Source organism: Hermetia illucens, chromosome 2 (genome assembly GCF_905115235.1).
Source record: "Hermetia illucens chromosome 2, iHerIll2.2.curated.20191125, whole genome shotgun sequence".
NCBI classification, from domain to species: domain Eukaryota; kingdom Metazoa; phylum Arthropoda; class Insecta; order Diptera; family Stratiomyidae; genus Hermetia; species Hermetia illucens.
Window position 1 is genome coordinate 84,155,515 of NC_051850.1, and position 18,791 is coordinate 84,174,305.

Genomic DNA, 18,791 nt, shown 5'->3' on the forward strand with positions numbered 1-18,791 from the left:
CATTTCAAAACCAAGATAACATAAATCCGTTCAGCCGTTCTCGAGTTTTAGCGAGACAAACGAACAGCAATTGATTTTTATATATAAGAAGAAGATTGTTTCATTTTCATATGACATTAACTCATATTTACTCCCTACTATATATCAATGTAGTAATTTTAATGAAGTCGTAATAGGCCAAAGGTATCTCTTCCGTGTAAATTTTTTGCACCTCTTTTTTTTCTTCAGCCTTTGTCCCTTTCACAAGCGGGGTTGGCACGTCGTGATCGGTTTCGCCATTTGGCTCTATCGAATGTCTGATTTGGGTGCAATCTCGTGGCTTTTAAATCCCCATCCAGCTTATCAAGCCACCGTTGTTCAGGACTGACTTTGGGCCGCTTACCATCAACTGTTCAGACCAATCTTGGCAAATGAATTCTCGTTATCACGCACTGCGTGACCATACCATCTAAGACGCCCCTCTCGCAACTTTTCCACGATCGGTGCAACCCCATAACGATCGCGGATATCCTCATTTCGGATGTGATCTAAACGTGTGACGCCACTAGTCCAACGTAGCCTCTTCGTCTCCACTACCGCAAGACGCCGTTCATTGTCTTTTATAGTCGGCCAACATTCAGAACCATAGAGAGCGACTGGACGGACGACATTGCGGTAAATTTTAGATTTGAGACGTTAGTTGATACGTCGACACAAAGGACACCAGTTGTGGAACGCCACTTCATCTAGGTTGCGTTAATGCTTGAAGCAATTTCATAATGCAGTTGCCATTGGCTGATAGCGTTGATCCCAGGTATTTAAATCGCTGAGTTCTGGGCAGATCACTGCCGCTGACAGTGATTGTGCCTGTCTCATGGGGATTGGTCGTCAAAAATTCAGTTTTGTTTAAATTCAATCTGAGACCGTGTTGCATGAGGCGATCATTCCATTTTTGGACAAGTTGCTCAGATCATTTTTGTTATTAGATGCTAGGAAAACATCATCTGCATAAATCATTGTGTTGGACGCTGGACATTGGATATCCCGTATGACGGTGTCCATAACAAGAATAGAGAGGAGTGGTGAGAGGGCGCTTCTTTGATGAACATCAACAAAGACACGAAGCGGTTTTGACACATCCGCCATATTTCGAACTTTACTTTTCGGATCGTGGTAGAGCAATTGAACCCAGCGCACGAGCTCTTCTGGCACTAAGGGTTGTCGTAGAGTCTAATAGAAGATTTCATGCAGCACACCGTCAATCGCTTTCTCTAGATCCAGAAATACAATGTAAAGAGGGTGATGTTTCTCACGGTGTTTCTCTATGAGTAACCGCGCAGCGTGTATTGCGTCAGTAGTTCCGCAGTTTTTGACCAATCCGGCTTGATTCACTGTTATTTCAACGAGTTCACGTTTGTGAAGAATGCGTTCAAAAATCTTCATGATATGGGAAAGTAACCGGATCGGATGGTAATTTGAACATTCTGCTGGACTACCTTTCTTTTTCCACATTGGAACAGGTGTACTTTCTTGCCAGTCAAATGGTATTCTTCCTTCCTGAATAACCCGATTAAGAACTCACTGGGCCACAGTGTTGGCTCCCAACTCTTCCCTTTCCAGAGCTCAGGTGCGATGTTTTCAAGTACGGTGGCTTTCCTCGATTTCATCGTTTTATTGCCTCCTCGACTTCAGTTGCGTTGACAGTTAAGTCCTTGAGGGTTTAATGTGAGCACCTGTCTGGACGACTTAATCCCACAATCTTCTTAAGACACGGATTGATTTTGTGACCACAATCAGAGACCCGCTGAGACAAGCAACAACGGTACCAGTCTATACCAAGTGCATGGCTTAGCATTGATACTGGTGGATGCAAGACCTACCTAAATTTCTATCGAACTAAGGAGTACGGCACCCGTACTGAAACGCAACACCATGCCAAGGCCCGAAGGTCTCTTCTCGCTTGAGCATATCCAACAACCCCCATGAAGCTCCCACTTGGGGGCCAACCGCAAATAATCGAGCTGTACTCACATACAACGGGAGTTCACCCGAAGTGTGAGAGTCCAGGGGCTATCTCGGTTCCCATGGTACCAGTATACCCGTGGTGAGGTTTCGTGACCAATTTGCCACTTCAGATGAGTCCCCGTGCAGACTCGGGTCTGATCGCTCTGATTAGGCCTTTGGAGAATTCGCCTACTGCATCACGGCCGGCAAGCCAAAGTACAGCGTCTCCCGGTGCAACCACTATGGAGGTTCTCCTCGGCCACTTGGTTTTGGTTTGACCGACAGGGTTGCCGCCCCGTCTTCTTCATCGCCACCTCTGAGCACCAGTTGCGCTTACAGGTAGAACTGCTCCAAAGTATTCTCGCCATCTATCCGTTGCGGCTCGACGGTTGGTACGCAAAGTGCCGTTCTTGTCATTAACGCAGCAGAAGTGTTCGATATCCTGTGTACGTTGGTTACGGCTTTTAGCAAGTCGATACAGATCTCTTTCGCCTTCCCGGGTATCCAGTTTATCATAAACATTTTTGTAATGGTCCGCTCGGGTGACAGCGACTGCTTTCTTTGCTTCCCGGTTGGCATTCTTATAAATTTGCCAATCGGCCGGTTTTTTATCGTCGATAAATTTGTGGTAGAGCCGTTTCTTTTCACGGAGCTTCACTTCAACATCGTCATTCCAAAGCCAAGTATCTGGGTTGATGTACCGCTTACCCGGCTTGGTGACCCCGAGGGTTGCAAAGGTCGCTTTGTGGATCGTGTCTTTCATTTGAGACAATCGTTTGATGAACCATATATTCATAAGTATAAGGTCATGGGTGTTCGCAAAATTGATTACACGCTCACCACCCTCATTGCGCGCTCCGAACCCCTTTCACTCATGGCATTTGTTACCGTCAGCCTTTTCACCCACATGACCATTAAGATCGCCGGCAATAATGATATAGTCATCAGCAGTCACGTGGTAAGTTTTTTCATTGAGAAGTTGCCAGAAACCATCTTGTGGTGCGTACGCGGTGAAGAAATGAATAATGCGATCAGATGATGACTTCTTTAATGGCATCACGGAAACCCTCTGAGATGGCAATGCCAACCCCATGTTGGGTGTGTGGGCTTCCAAAATAGAGAAGTTTATAGCCATTTTTACCACGTTCGCGTTCAATGTCGCAGCTTTTGACACCAGACCATCGGGTTTCTTGCAGAGCGCAGATATCAATGTGCTTTTCCCGAAGGCCTTTTGCGAGTTCCTCGGTCTTTCTAGTTAGGGTACCAATATTTAGCGCGCACACACATATTTGTTTTGTTCGGACTAACTTGCTTACGTCCTGACGCCGTCTATGCGTCAAGAACCCTTTCCCATCTCTGCCGCGTCGATTAAGGTGGACGCCCCTCATTTTTCCGAGGCTTGTGACTCAATCCGATTATCTTGTTTGTAACGACATTGTATGCATTTTCTTGGTCGGCCTGTCGCGGGACTTGTCACCAAGAGAGATCAGGTAGGATTTAACATAGTGGAATAACTCCAACTATACTCTGTCTCTTTCCCTGATTTTTGTTTTACTGAGGATAGTGCAGAGTGCGTTGCCTCAAACCCACCTCCTTTACCTGGGCTTGGGACCAGCATACTATGTTAATAGCATGGCGGAGGTTGTAAATTTATTGCACTTAAAATATTATAAAGTCAGTAACATATTAAAGTGAATAGCCTAAATAGTGTAAATGCATATGTACTACGAGCTAAGTAGAACATTTATTTTTATTAATGTTTAACTCAGCGCATGGGTCCGTTTACTTTTTAGGTGATACTTGAGTCATAAACCCCATATGTTTCAGCTTTCACTGAAGCGTTCTTGCCTCTTAACCTTCAATTCCAAAAGCAGATCCAATCCAATAGCAGACGTTTCATTGTTGGGTATGCTAAATAAGGTAAAGAAGTCTAGGTGTTGGTACTGCAAGCGCAATATTTTTCATTAAGTTATTGAATTTCTGTATTCGCTTTACATACACAAAAGCAAATAGGAGCTTGCAGGTTAAAAGCTTCATTCATGAAGAGGTTTGTGATTCTCATACACAATAAAATTCAATTGGAGAACAACTTTCCTATACGGACCTTATTAGAAGGAGATTTCAATGCAGTTTTCTGATGTTTGATGTGATTTTGTCCACCCTAACGTAATCATGTTGCAAAGATGTTAGAGTTGGGTGATTTTTTCTTAATTTCTATTGATTCTTATTTTACTAGTAATAGTAAATTGTGTGTTAATAGTAAAAAAACATTGAAGAATCACTAGTACGTCTCAGCAGTCTCAAAAACTGAAAATTCACTGCGAACTCCTCTTAAGTTCATCCAAGATCGGCAATATCCAGTAATACAGGTTCTAATATGGAGCAGCGTTCTGTAAAGCTTAGGGGAAATCCTATTATTATTAACAAAGTTTTAGTAGGTCAAAGCTGCCTCTTTCATATCAAATTACTATTTCCTAGGAGATAAGATGTCAGTACCACGTTGAATTCGATATCGAGTATATTCAACGTGTATACACTACGAGCTGTATATCAATGGAACCATAGTGTATCTAGATATTCTGACATACAAAATTAACTAAGTTTTCTTACCTGAAACGTCGGGCATCGAAGTGTGAAGCTTCGGCTTCTAAACTCAACAAAAGACGATTCAGAAACGTGCTACCACAGGGGGAAAATTTGCGCGCAATGTGGATTTTGGGCATTGCAAAATGTGCCTTCATTTTTAGTATCAAACAAATTGCAAAATGGATTTCTTCTATATGCTGCCCAGGTAACCGGAAGTTCAACTCTTCACATCAAAAGACGTTGTGAGTTGGTGAAAAGGTGGGAATTGTGAACGCCCAGAGATGCAATGAGTAACATCTTTCGACGTTGATATTAAGTGTGGGGGGACTAACACATGCGAAACGGGGGTGTAAATTTTTTTCTCATCGAATAGTCATGTTGGGTATCAAATGAAAGGTGTTGATTAGTACTTTTCGATGCAGTTTCTTAGTTTTGACATTTGTTCGAAAGACGGGGAGTGGGAGGGGTGCAGATTGATGATTTCTTTAACGGATCCTTTCTCAGAAACTACCCAGCTGAAAAATCTGAAAAAACCATGAAGCTGCCTCTTTTCTGGGTTCAGGCCTCAAAATACTCTCCATATTGACATCTTCTCAAATTAAGTTTATAATAGTATATTAATATATTATTTGGGAAATTGAGTAAAAACGCCCCTTAAGTTTAACCTAGAGTTATAGAAATAATAATATAGATTGTAGTATGAAGTTATTCTCACGTTTGATTAAAATCGTACTATTACTAACAAAGTTACAGTAGCTCAAAGTTGACTTTACCCAGCACTTCGAACCATCAGCACAAAGTCACCTCATTCAACTATATGATCCACCGGATGCTAATCCTTCCCATTTCCTCGGAGGGAGTGATGAAAGAGACGAAAGATGCCAGACAGTTATTCCAACCATTAGCAAAAGGAAGAGGACGCCTTCTGCAGCAGGAACAACCAACTCAAAATCCTTCTGGGATCGACCAAAGACCCATCGAAAAAATGGGTAAGTCTGGGGAATACGACATTTCCTGCGCTGATTGGAGGAAAATACGAACAACGGACAAACCAGAAGGAACGTGGAAATGCATTTTAGGGAACACTTAACAGAAATAGAATGAAACAAGTCGGAATACCGGAAGCTCGCGCTTCGGGTATAAAGGTTTTGTGTTCATCTTATGTGAGAAACTTCCACGCACATTTTTCTGTCCGTATATACTCGTAGCTACAAATCCAACATAATCCTTCATATTTTTCCAAACTACGAGACATACGTACTTATTACAGCCATAGATATCACGCTCATCCTAAACAAACAAATTGCCTATTACCGAATACTTTACATATATATGCACATATATGAATTGATCGTATCCATATTTCCGATTTACTTTTTATATCTATTTGAATTAGGCACTACCCGCAAAGTTCATTAGCACGCATCTATTATATACCTACATACACACATGTCTGGCTGACAAATAACTAAAAAACTAAAACAAAATAATTCTCTGCGACCCAATTCATAAGAACTCATTTTGTTGTGGCATTCACGAATTGATATGTGATGATGACGTCATGCAGGTTGTAGAGTGCACGAAATTCACAAAAAATTGTAAAGTTTCACCCTCTATAACTTTGTTAATAATTGTTGGATTTTCTTCAAACTTGAACAAACTGTGCATTAAGTTCTTCATTATACGCATGCCAAATTTTGTACTTCTGGGATGAACATAAGGGGGGGGTGCCGGGTAAATTTCTAAAATGTGGAAATATACTATTATTATTTTGAGGCCTAGATTTCGTAGAGATGCACCACTGTGATTTTTTTCAGATTTTTCGGTTGGATAGGTTCTAAGAACGAGACCTGTTACACTTTTTGTGGGTCATATTTTGAACCCTCACTCCCCTATATTTCATCTAATATCAAATATTGAACCATATTCGAAAAGTACTAATTGAGACCTTTCATTTGATACCCTACATGGCTACATTCTGTGAAAAAAAAATTTGTACCCTCCATACACATGTATGGGGAGCCCTTAAACTTAACACAAGGTGGCGCCGCTTACTGCATGTAAACGGATCACCAGATTACATACTCTCACCAATTTTCGTGACAATCGGTTTAGTCGTTTCCGAATAAATCGGGTGTGACAGGCAGACAGACAGACACAGTCTCGATTCTAATAAGGTTTTGTTTCACACAAAACCTTAAAAATGATGCGTTGGCTTTCAGATCGAAGGTAACGGAGCATATCGTCCTAAATAAGCACAGGGTTTCCAAGGAGAGCGTAAGGTTTAGCCATGTGAGGAAATTAGATGTGGTTGAAAGTATAGACACTTGTAAAACATCGAAGGAGGAATTTCTCAACGGGGGTCAAGGCAAATTCATCAGGAGGCGTACTCATGGGCAAAATTATAATATTCGTTCCATCGGCAAAACTAATGATCTGGAGAAGAGAGTAAATGAGGTTTTAATTAGCCCGGCGACACCAAAGAGAGTAAGTATAAATACAACGATTTTGGAATTCTTTGATCATCCAAACCTAAGCAGTGAAGAAGGCGACAAGTAGTCGCCGCAATATGGATATTTGCCAATTAATAAATAATTTTTAGTAAACTAAAAGGAAACTATTTCTGGATTTTTTTATAACTGAAAAATCGGGTTTTTTTTCGGGTCAATTGATTCCTAATATATTTAAGAATACATACATAAAGTTACAGTGGCGAATACTCAATATTTCCGTAGATACCAAGCTAACAGCAGACTAGTGTCCCGTAATTATGGTATGACCCAATGCTTAAATTACAGCACGCTCGCCTTTTTTAACCTTATTAAAATCGGTTCAATGTCTGTCTGTCTGTCACAAGCACTTTTCTCAGAAACGGCTATACAGATTAGCACGAAGTTTGGTGAGAAGATGGGAACTGTGGACCCCAGACATGCAGTGAGTGATATCCCTCTACGTTGAGATTTTCACCGAATGTAGTCGTGTGGGGTATCAAATGAAAGGTCTCGATTAGTATTTTTCGAAGCCAGCCTTAGTGTTGAGATTTATTAGAAAGGCGGGGAGTGGGAGGGGTCGAAAGTGATGATTTCTTTAACGGACCCATTCTCAGAAACTACCCATAGGAAAAATTTGAAAAAAATAATGGATCTGATTCTATATGCTGCCCAGGCCTCAAAATACTGTCCGATCGATATTTTTGCGGAAATTGAGTAAAACCCTAAAACGTCGGTTTCCCGACTTGTTTTATTGATCCTTGGTATTTTTCCGAAACCCAAAGCTTTTCGTTTCGGTCATCCCTGCGCAGTGTGCACCTTTTCTTGGATGAACTATAATGTTTTAAAAATAATACATAGTTTTTGGGTGATAGTAAGGTCACCAACAACTTACCGTGGTGTAGAGAGCTGTGCAATATTTTGTTGATTTTCAAAAAAAAAAATGTGGTCACTTCCCGTTTGGTTTTCAAACCGAATATTGATCGCACTTGTTTATTTCCGGAATTTCAGCCAATTGAATGATTGGGTTGTCTATTTATTATACTCCTTCATGATGGAAAGCTTGCCAGTTGTATGTGATCTGAAAATTTTTCTTTTAGCAGTGTTAGCGCGTCAAAGTCTGGTACGAATACTAGTTTGTTGTCCTGTTTTGACGTATCCTCCTCTAGGTTCAATTACGAGTATATGGAATCAAAGACCCCAACATAATTTATTAGATTAGAGCTGAAGATAGTCACATATATCTTGCTTCGCCAAAAATTCTTGACTTGCATATAATTCCGCTCGATTTTACAAATATCCACTAATTAAGGTGTCCTTTATTAGATATTACCCAACGTCATGTAACGACTAAAGAACATATTTTCCATTTATCGGTGGAAGTATGATTCACCTTTTTAAAGATTCAACTCATTTTTACTTGGTGAATTCCTAGAGAGGGACGAGGGTGCCATATGTCTTCCTGTTTGGATTCTTACTCTAATAAATATTTGTACGCTGGTTTCGCAATATGAGATTGGGAATTTTCGCATTGTTGGTTTTCAATATAAACACATAAGTAGATGTTTTCAGAGATAATTTCCTCTGGTACCCTTTCCATGTGAAATCGATTCACTACCTGTTTGTCTGCTGCAAGTAAGCTATTCGGAAGAGACTAAACTTATTGTTATGACATATTAAATAATATAGTCATACCTTGCGTGTGATATGGTGCACACTAGCCATAAGTTTCAAATATTATGTGAAAGTAAAACTGTCGTTGTGAAATAAAAAATTATTAAAGTCCCCTTACTATTTGTTTCTCGAAAAATGTGAATTTTCACTCTGAAAGAAGACTTTAGCTGGGTGGCGAATCAAATGAAAGGTTTTGATTTTTTCTTTTTAAAACACGTTTGATAAATCCGAAATAGGGACATAACAGACCAACAGGTACAGACACATCTCATTCTGGGAAGCTATCCTATCCAATTTAAAAAATAGCGATTATGAATTTTTTGTCTGGATCTCAAAATATATGTTGTTTCAAAATATTCTTACATAATTTTTTTTTGGTTGGTAGTGATGAAAATCTTTGTATTCGTAACAAAGCTTTAATAAGTTGAAATTATGTTTTTTATGTGAAGGATGGGGGGTAGGTGCATCAAGGAGTGAATGGCAACTATAAGGTGATTAACAATCTATGGTTGTTTCTATCTGATTGATGCGGTACAAGTGAGCTATGCATCTGAAAGTGCACACATAAGAAAAGTACGAAAACCGAAGCGCCCAGTTTCCATGTTCTTAGGGCAAGCGGTATTGTTTGTACCGAGATTCCCAAGCCGATGTACACCAAGTTGTCTCGTGGTACATGCTGGTGGATACGACAGAATGTCAAATAGCGCCAATGTCTCTATCCACCTTTACAAACTGGCTAAATGCGTATCTTTGGGCACTTCGGTATGACTGCACTTAGTTGCACATTCATCCGATAGAGCGTCAACGCTGGACTCCGTGTGGTTGGATAAGTAATTTAGCATCATGTCTTGAAGCCACATTGCTTACTTTACTATCTAATGGAAATATCTCCTGAAGACAGAACTGATCAGAGGGCTGCAGTTGCCAGCCTGCTTCTCTAACACTTGTCTCTTGCTCAGAGTTCGACAGAATTTCTCCACTCCTAAAATAACGCAACCTTGAAATAAGTAATACGTTCCACAGAAAATTCGTTTTAAGTCAACTGCTATAATTCAATTTCTCGTTCATGAAAGCTGCATATACTATATATATTTACGTACATATCAGTGTTGTTCGTGTCTGATAATTTCTCACGAAACATCCTGCCTCGACGACAAATTCAAACCGCTGGCATGTCATGTATGAATACGGCAGGGAAATCATGAATAAAATCCATATTTGCATTGCATATTGCGAGTTGGAGCGACGAAATTAAAACAAGGTATCATTCAGAAATGACATCATTCTGTTCAGCCGGAAGTAACGAGTGAAATTTTTATCGTTAAACATATTTTCAAGTAAAGGTAAAGGCCTGAAGAAATTGAACTTCCTACGTGAAATCTAGGGTATCTTACCACTAAAATTCTATCCGAAGTGAAATCAAAGAAAATTATTCCGAAATGGAATTCGAATGTGTTGGGTAGAATTACGCTTCTTCATACAAACCGTTACTAACATAAACCACTTACCACCCCAAGGCACATAATTTAAGCGATGAATATTCGCAACGTTCTTTCACTTTTTGTTCAGAAAATTCTGCGCTATATCTCCTAAAGGAAAAAAGGAGCAAAACGCGCATTCTCAAATTCAAATAAATTTGGTGCCAAAGGTCCGCCAAAACGCTTCATGTTTCGCATGAAGGCGAACAAATCATGTCTAGACGTTGTTTATATGACTGAAAAGTAGAAAGTGGCATCGGTGAAGTTCACATTTCGCGTAATTATTTTTAGATATTTGTTTACAATTTTATTAAGACATAGTTGGCATTCTGCCAAAATAAATGTGAATCAGAATTTCACCATCAATCCAAGTCTTGGACTCAGATCTAGTTTTTACCAGCAATAATACACGGAAGAATTTTCGTCTTGCATATAAGTTTACTGTATAATTTAGCAGAATCTGTGAAATAGCGAAGAACTAAAAGGAATAAGACTACATTATTTTGCAGGACTGAAGCGGTCACAATATTTTGGATTGAGTATTCTGTCTTTTTTAGTCAAGTGTAATAAAAAACTACTGAAAAGGTGTAATCTTTCCAAATTAGCCCTCCATAACCATAGCATTGCGTCGAATTCACTACTGGAAAACAGGATTCACCATCGCAAATACGCAACCACATTGAAATTACTCTCAAAACAATTTAATTTTGTTTCAATTTACATCAATTATATTATGATTCATTGTATTTATTTATTTGCATTCCAGTACATATGGCTTACATGGAGTTCCGGATTATCTTTCATTTCTTCTTTGTTTATTTCAGAATGGCCCCGCATCCAACATAGGAATAATATAGACTATGTGTTTTGTCGAAGCGGTAGCAGAGGTAAGTCATGGAATTAAACTTAAAAAAAACTGATAAAGAATTATTCAGTGAATTAAATATCTAACCTAAAAATTAGTGATAATGGCACTATCAATTTAAATTAATCATTCATGAGTCGAAGAGAGAAAACTTTCCCTAAACTCATATTCCCAAACTATTCCAAAAATGATATTTTTTTTTTGATAAAACGTTTATAAAAATAGTTTGACTGACCATTTCATCCAATAGCGCCACTCATACTGTCATTACATCGAATATGAATATATGTAAATCGTCATAGGCGCAATACCGCCATCATTAAATATTTTGAAAAGTCGAAGATTATACCTACGTGTATATCAGCAAAAGTGGTGGAAAAATACTTGAAAAAGACCATTAATCCCCGAACTATTCCAAGATTTCTAGGTATACAGAAGAATCACAAACGGTAATCTCGGTGTTGTGATCCAAAGTTTTTGTTGTGTGTTTTCACGTTTAACTAATTTGTGCTTTTTCACGGACTTTTTCGCCAGAGCTCTACGCGGCCGGTGAAATTTGCAATCCTTATTAAAATTAACTCAATGCTGGATGTTTGCCTGTTAGCCACGCTCAAATTGCTTGTAAACGAGTGAAGCCTTATCATTAAATTTTGTGGAAGTACCGAGTTTACATGTTGCGAAAAATAGGAATTGGCGTCGAAGTCAGGAAGGGAGGGAACCTTTTTCTCTCAGAATATGATCATATGGGATATCGCAGAAAGAACTCAATCAATGCTTTTCGGCTGGAAAATATTAGACATTTAGCATCAAACAACCGAAAATTCTAAACAAAAATTACAATGATGCTCTTGTATGACGTTTAGTGAAATACATTCATATGAAAACCTTTCTAAGTTCGTCGTAGAATTACAATATTTTGTAGCAATGTGGGTCATACGAAATCCTATTAAATACAGTGCTTTTCAAAAAGAACTCGCCATTGAAATACGGCTCGAAAAATTACTTACAATTTTATTTTAAGTGCCCACAAGTGGTTTCACATTCAAGCCTGCTTTGGCTCAATTTATATACATCTTCGGCTTAACACATTTCGCTTACTTCTTCATTTCTCCCCTGATCCCACCTGAAACAGCCCCCGGAAGAAAGTAACATTTCCATAACGTTGACCTCATGTTAATATTGGTCTTATGTATGTTTATTTCACCATGTAACATCTCCTTACCCGGGTGATATAAGTGGTCTTCGTGACTTGAAATTTACCTTATTTTATCTGGTCTCTTGATGATGTTATTATTATTCCAAAATAATCGAAATCCATCAATTCTTCTTTAGCCTTTGCCCCATTTGTTTACGAGGTACATTGGATTAGCCATTTCCCTTGGTCCTAAACTTGTACCGAGTAAAGTTGAGAATTTTCAACTCACCATCTAATCTATCGGCCATGGTTCGCTTATCTTAAACTTAGCTAGCGAATTTTAGAACTTCCTTTGCATGTATGAGCATGTATGTTAATTTCAACGTACAACGATATTGCTGCATTCGTATTACACGAATTTCATATCAATAGGAGTATCCGTTTCTGATAAAAACAGACAGACATCAAACCGATTTTAACGAAGTTTTGTTTTACGCAAACCCTTAAAAAGGTTTCGAGCTGAACTACTGAATAACACCTATAAGGGGGAATGGATGTCGTAATAACCGCAGTTAATAGAAGTCCTGGAGATGATCTTTACAACCAAAGAACGCTATTACTGATATGGCCACAAACATACTTCGTCCCAGTAGCAAGAAAGCCGGAACGATTGGTTCGACCACAGTATATCTAATAAGCAGTACCCATACTAAAATGCCCCGACTTGCGAATGTGTTGCAGAAGCAGAGATCAGTGATAATTCCTTCGAGTAGAGAAACGACTTTACAAACAGAAAAAGGAAGTCTGGGAAACCAACAGGTGTGTAAACTCGAGAAGTACTGGGAGCAACCGCACCAGACTTATTAGTAATTCAGCAGGACGAAGCCTTATGCACCTCGATGTTCATCTTTCCGAGAGAACGGGGAAATTTGGTTTCCGGCTTATTGGAGCGATGAGTACTTTGGTGAATTAGTCGACAACCAAAATATCGGCGAGTTGGAGGTCCCGCCAACCGACCTGACGACTCGCAAAGAGCCATTATGTGTTCCATATATCAAAAGGGGAATATAACAAAGTGCAGGAATTATGAAGGTATCACGTTGCTGAGTACCATCTACAAGATATTCTCTCCTATCTTGCTAGGTCGGACGCCATTGTGGATTCGCCTCCGCCGTGGTATTAATGGCCGCAGTATCGACAACAGCTAGTCTGGTGTCGGCTGAGGGACAAGTGTGAAGAATGGCATTTGTGGGCAGAGAAATGTTAGATACTCGTGAGGAATCTCGTCGGTCGGCCAACCGTTTAGTCGCTATTTAAAATAATATAATAATTTATAAAACAGTTTAGTCGCTATTTTCAAATAATATAATAATTAAGAATAAAATAGAAAGGTGTTTTTTAAGTACCTATAGTGAAGAAAAGTTTACTAAAAGATCAAGTGGCAAGGGATGGAAAAACTATTGGAAAATGGCCATCAGTTCAAGGCTGCCTATGATAGCATAGTGTACACGGCCGCGAGAGAATTTGATATTACGACCAAATTGAAAAGACTGGCTTGGCTGATCCTGAATAATGTGCGAGACCAGATAGAACCATCAGGATCACTTTCGAGATCATTCAACATCAAGAACGGTCTAAGACGAGGGGATGCCCTATCATGTATCCGCTTTAACATGGCCTTGGAAAAAGTGATACGTGATGCTGATGTTAATGCGAGAGGCACCATCCTGTTCAAGTCCGATATTGACATTATGGGAAGAATAACCCGTCTACCTTCACCCAAATCGAGCAGGTGGCACGAGATCTTAGGCTGCAAGATGAGGTATATAATGACAACGTCAGCACCAAGAAGTCAAATACAAGATAGGAGACTACAACTTTGAGAACGTTGATAATTTCTCCTATCTAGGGTCGAACCTCACAGCCGATAACAGCTTCGATGACGAAATCCGCGCACGGTTGTTGGTAGCCAATCGAGCTTATTTCAGCTTACAAAAACTGTTTCACTAGAAACGTCTCAGCATAGGATTAAAGCTCCTATTGTACAAGACAATGATCTTGCCAGTCCTCATGTATTCCTCTGAGACTTGGGTTCTTAGCAAGAAAAATTGCACATGAGGATGGACGATTCCATAGCCTGCATATTGACGAAATCTATGAGAGATATCATAACCGTAAAGTTGTGAATAAAGTCCGCCTCAATAGGTTGCGGTGGGCGGGTACTTAGTCTGTGTGGATGAGAATGATCTAGTCCGAAAAGTCTATAAGGGCAATATCTGAGGTAGAAAAAGAAGACGAATCAGATCCTGCCTGAGATGTAGCGATGGCGTAGTCTAGGACCCAGACAGCTTTTAAAGATATCGAATTTGGTGGACCTCGGCGCAAAACCGGGATGTCTGGAGTTCCTTATTAAAGTAGGCCTAGACCGGATACCGCCTGTTGTAGTACTTTTATTTTGCCTTGGTTGACATTGATCTCATTTTAGTAACTGACGATGAGCTTATTTTTTTTGGAAAAAATGAAATGATTTCAAAGCTTTCTGCTGCTGGTGCTGTTTTTTTTTTGCGTATGATAAGGACGCGAATATTGTCTGTGTACCATGCATATATTGGACAACCTCTATGGTTGTCTATAGTTGCTGCTTTTCTTTTCAGGGAAATCCTTATTGAGTGCACGATTTAATGTGTAATATGTGGTAACGTTTTTTATACACAAAGTTTAAGAGGGAGCCTTGTTTTTTGGGTGGTCTTTAGCGACTACTCTCTTATGGAGTAGAAGAAATAGAATGGTTTTCATCCTTGGCCAGTTTTTTTCTGGCTCCAACTCTAATTTGAAAAGGGCAAAATCTGTGAGATTTAGTTGGGTCTACCTATTGCTCTATTCCTTTAATGTGGTTTTTTTTTATGAAAGGATGTTTACACCATTTTTTTAGACTTTTCTAGATTTTTAACTACTTTGTAGTAGTTATTTTTACGGTTTCTTTGTAAATTTGTAATTTTGTCCTATGCAGGTGTAATTTGTTGATTCCAAATATTGCTTGATTAAATTTTATGCGGTTTGGGTAAATTTTTAACCTTCCTGCTATATTCATTAGTGTGATTGTCATCGTGAAGCGAGTTTGATTGATTTTTCGATGCAAGATCTTTTGTTGTCTTGCCAATTTTTTCCACCCAGTTTGGAGTTAGAGTTCTTGTTAGAAAGCTGGATTGTCGCGGTTCAAATCGGGCTGGTGGCAGAGGGATTTGTTATCGCGACTGGATGTTGGATACCAGTCGACTCAGCGCTGAATGAGTACCTGAGTCCAATCGAAGTAATAATCTCGGGCGAGCGGAATGCTGACCAAATTCCCGCCTATCGTGTATCGCAGTGTACCTTTACGGTTTTGAATGAAGGGCTCCAATTGGATTGTTGTGCCAGCGGTTATTGTTATTATTTTTCCTTCGCGATCATTTTATTCGTTTTCTGTTTGGTGTAAGTTAGCTAAGTTTAACTGATTAAAATGTTGCAGTATATGGGTTATCATGTATGATAGTAAGTAAATACTAAGTACAATTATCATCAATTTGATAAGTTTTGATATTTGATAATTGCACCACGCTAAACATCACTTATTCGTATCGGCTACTGTTTGACTATATTCGGATCAGTTCTCTGCCATTTATCATGTTGTGAGGTTACTTTGAAGTTTCTTCAACTTTTACTTAATTTCGAAAGTACCCGCCAAAGTTAGTATCAGCATTCTAATTTAACTACTTTCCAACATGTAGAGGCAATTTTTCGCTAGGAAGCAGGGTTGTCATTAACATATGGTGGTGTGATTCTCACCATACAGGAAATGGGGAGAATATTCAATATTTATCCCTTCATTAATCCATGTGTTCGAAGAGGACGATCATGCTCGAATCTGCAAGGGACTCATCTGAACTGACTCTCAACGAAGATCATCTGTTTCCCTGGGAAACGGGATGACCTTCTGAGAGCTTTGCTCTATGAGAAATCTTGGAGTATATGAAGCTTGAAAGCCTGCCAATTATTTGCCGTTGGGCCCCATGTAGGAGATTGACAGTAGTTGTGGCTATATCGTCGGCAAAGCTTTTTGTAGGCTCAACAATGGTGTTAATACGTCTTTCTATCGTGGTATTGATAGTGAGATAGTTTCTCATCACCGTAGTGACAGTAATTTCTTTGACAAGGCATGGCGAAATTACCTGTCAAGATCTTTGTTTTAGGAGCCTTTTTACTACCATCCTTTAAACCCTTAAAGAAGAACTTCTGCAGGCATCCTCGCATGATTGCTTAAAATATTTTCTTTACTTTCATCAGGCTGCCTGGCAATTTATTCAATACTTCATCTCGATCAGGGTTTCCTTTTGAGTCTCTGGTAAAGTTTTTTTACTCGAAAGCATGCCGCTCTCAACGTTGTGATTCCATTGTAGTACCAGTAGTTAAGTTGTTCATTGAGGAGTAGTCGTTTTCTGGGTGTAGTAGCATTGCATGATCACCAATCCCCTTCCCCCGTGCCCTTGAGTTTCGACAGAGATTTTAGATAGAATCCCACTGGAGTAAAAGCAAAATTATTTGTGGATCAAATTAAGTACTCAATTTTAACATGTATTATAGTTTGAACCTTTGTTAGTGTATGATATTCAACTCTGGATTAACGGATTGAATCACAAATTGAAATTCAATAAAGGCGATATTTGTTACACTTACAATACGACTCTACTTTTAATTAAAAGAGTTATTCAATAATCACAAAATTTCCAGGTGAGAAATGAGTTTCTTATTTTTTATCTATAGCTGTATTTCTGTTCTGAATTCATTTGAAATTGTTGTTGAATTTTTAAAATCTTGGAGTAGACAGAAATGAACGTTTGTGGCACAGATACTTCTATTCCCTGAGTAATTTTTATTAACTTCCGTTATTCAATTCCATGAGTATATAAAACTTTGGAAGTGAGACTATGATTCAAACATAAATTCAGTGGTTATATCCGCATACGCATGATTTACCATAGACAGATTATCCCCATTGAATTATTGTAATTTAAATTTAACTTCTAGCCAATGTCTGTGAGCGCATAGGTGCAACTAGTTCCATAGGATTATACATGAGGTAACCGAGAGTGTTACACTGAAGCCTTTGGAGTGAAAATTATCTCACTACGTGTTTGTATACTTTGTACACCTAAGTGTCATTCACATAACATGCTTTTCATAGATATATTGCTTTCGTAAAAGTATGAAAATCCGTTTGAAGGTATTATTATTATATGGTGAGTTCATGAGCAGATGAGCTCTTCATTATCGGTTTTCGAAAAAATCAATTTGACTTAGCCGCTTGTTTACACATAAGACGCTGTGACGTTGTAAAATCCATATTTGTTCCATGCATTGTGTTTAAATAAAAAGGTGCCATTCATACCTTAATTAAATAAAGCTAGTAATAGTGTATATTATTACTATATTTTCTGTAAATTGCGTAGAAACCTTAAGCTATGATATAAAGCATGACACTAGTTTAGTGGAAATCGCACTATTAACAGCAAGGTTGTAATAGGTTAAAGTTATCATTCTTGTAGAAATTTATTGCAATCTAAGGCTTTGTATGTCAGGATCCCACTAAAGTGATTAGTCTGACATACTAAATGAGTAAACATTGGAAACTGGGTACAATTTCCCCGGCTGGCTTAAACTCTCTCTTATGTTATATTTACTTCTTTTCAAAAACCATGCAGGAAGAATGATGTGGTTCAAATGGTGATTTGCAGGTGGAAAGACTATCGTCAGTTTCCCTAGGAGATAGAAAAGGAGCAAGAAAAAATTGTTAGTTCCTTTGAAGAGCCAACTCTTTGTCATTCTAATGAGTCTAACCAATTTGGGCGGTACGGTTGCCGAATTAGTTGAGCATCAGCCTCTCAATCATATACAAAGAAAACAAGGGGAATTTGTATTTTTCAATATCAATCTTAGATCAGTACAATTGCCAATAATTTCAATTTATTTTTGAAGTCGATCTTTGCTACCAGCAGCTGGATTCGACAGACGCTTCTTCACAATGTATCAGGTCGTGGGAAGAGAAGTTGTTAAAGAATTTTTAGCATTTACATTTGCACTTAAAAAGTCTGTCTGCCTTCTGATTGAACTTATTGTCGAGAAGAAAGATGCTAGAAAAGGATATATGTTAAGATTCTCCAATGGTGTGTGCATTAGTTTGATTGTTTTACCATACAATTGGTATTTTGTCTGAAATAGTGGCACTATTCTTGTTTCCTGGAAAGTGTTATTGATGTGTCTTATTTACGAATTGTAATGTATGTGTTCGGCACATCAATAAGTCCTTAAAAGATCGAACATATTTTTAAACAGATGCTATTTCTGAGAAGTGCCATCGTTCAAACCTCAACTGCGAAAATTTGCGCTAAATTCATTCATTTATACTTGCACATTGCTTGTTTGTACATGTAAGTAATAGTTTTCATTTTTAAGGTTTGGAATTAAACAAAACCTTATTAAAATCGATTCAATGTCTATCGGTCTGTCACACCCGATTTACTATTTGCCACGAAATTTGGTGAGAA

The 18,791-nt window shown here is 38.7% G+C and overlaps 1 protein-coding gene and 1 long non-coding RNA gene across 2 annotated transcripts in view; one reads left to right on the forward strand and one right to left on the reverse strand.

Annotated features, from left to right (window-relative positions):
• The window catches only part of LOC119647475, a 74,135-nt gene that overhangs the window by 51,881 nt on the left and 3,463 nt on the right, over window positions 1-18,791 (reverse strand). The gene's annotated exons all lie outside the window — the stretch shown is intronic.
• The window catches only part of LOC119647474 (beta-1,3-galactosyltransferase 1), a 119,894-nt gene that overhangs the window by 50,251 nt on the left and 50,852 nt on the right, over window positions 1-18,791 (forward strand). The window contains exon 3 of the mRNA XM_038048413.1: window positions 11,035-11,097. The gene's annotated coding sequence lies outside the window, so the exon portion shown is untranslated. The remainder of the gene's footprint in view (window positions 1-11,034; window positions 11,098-18,791) is intronic.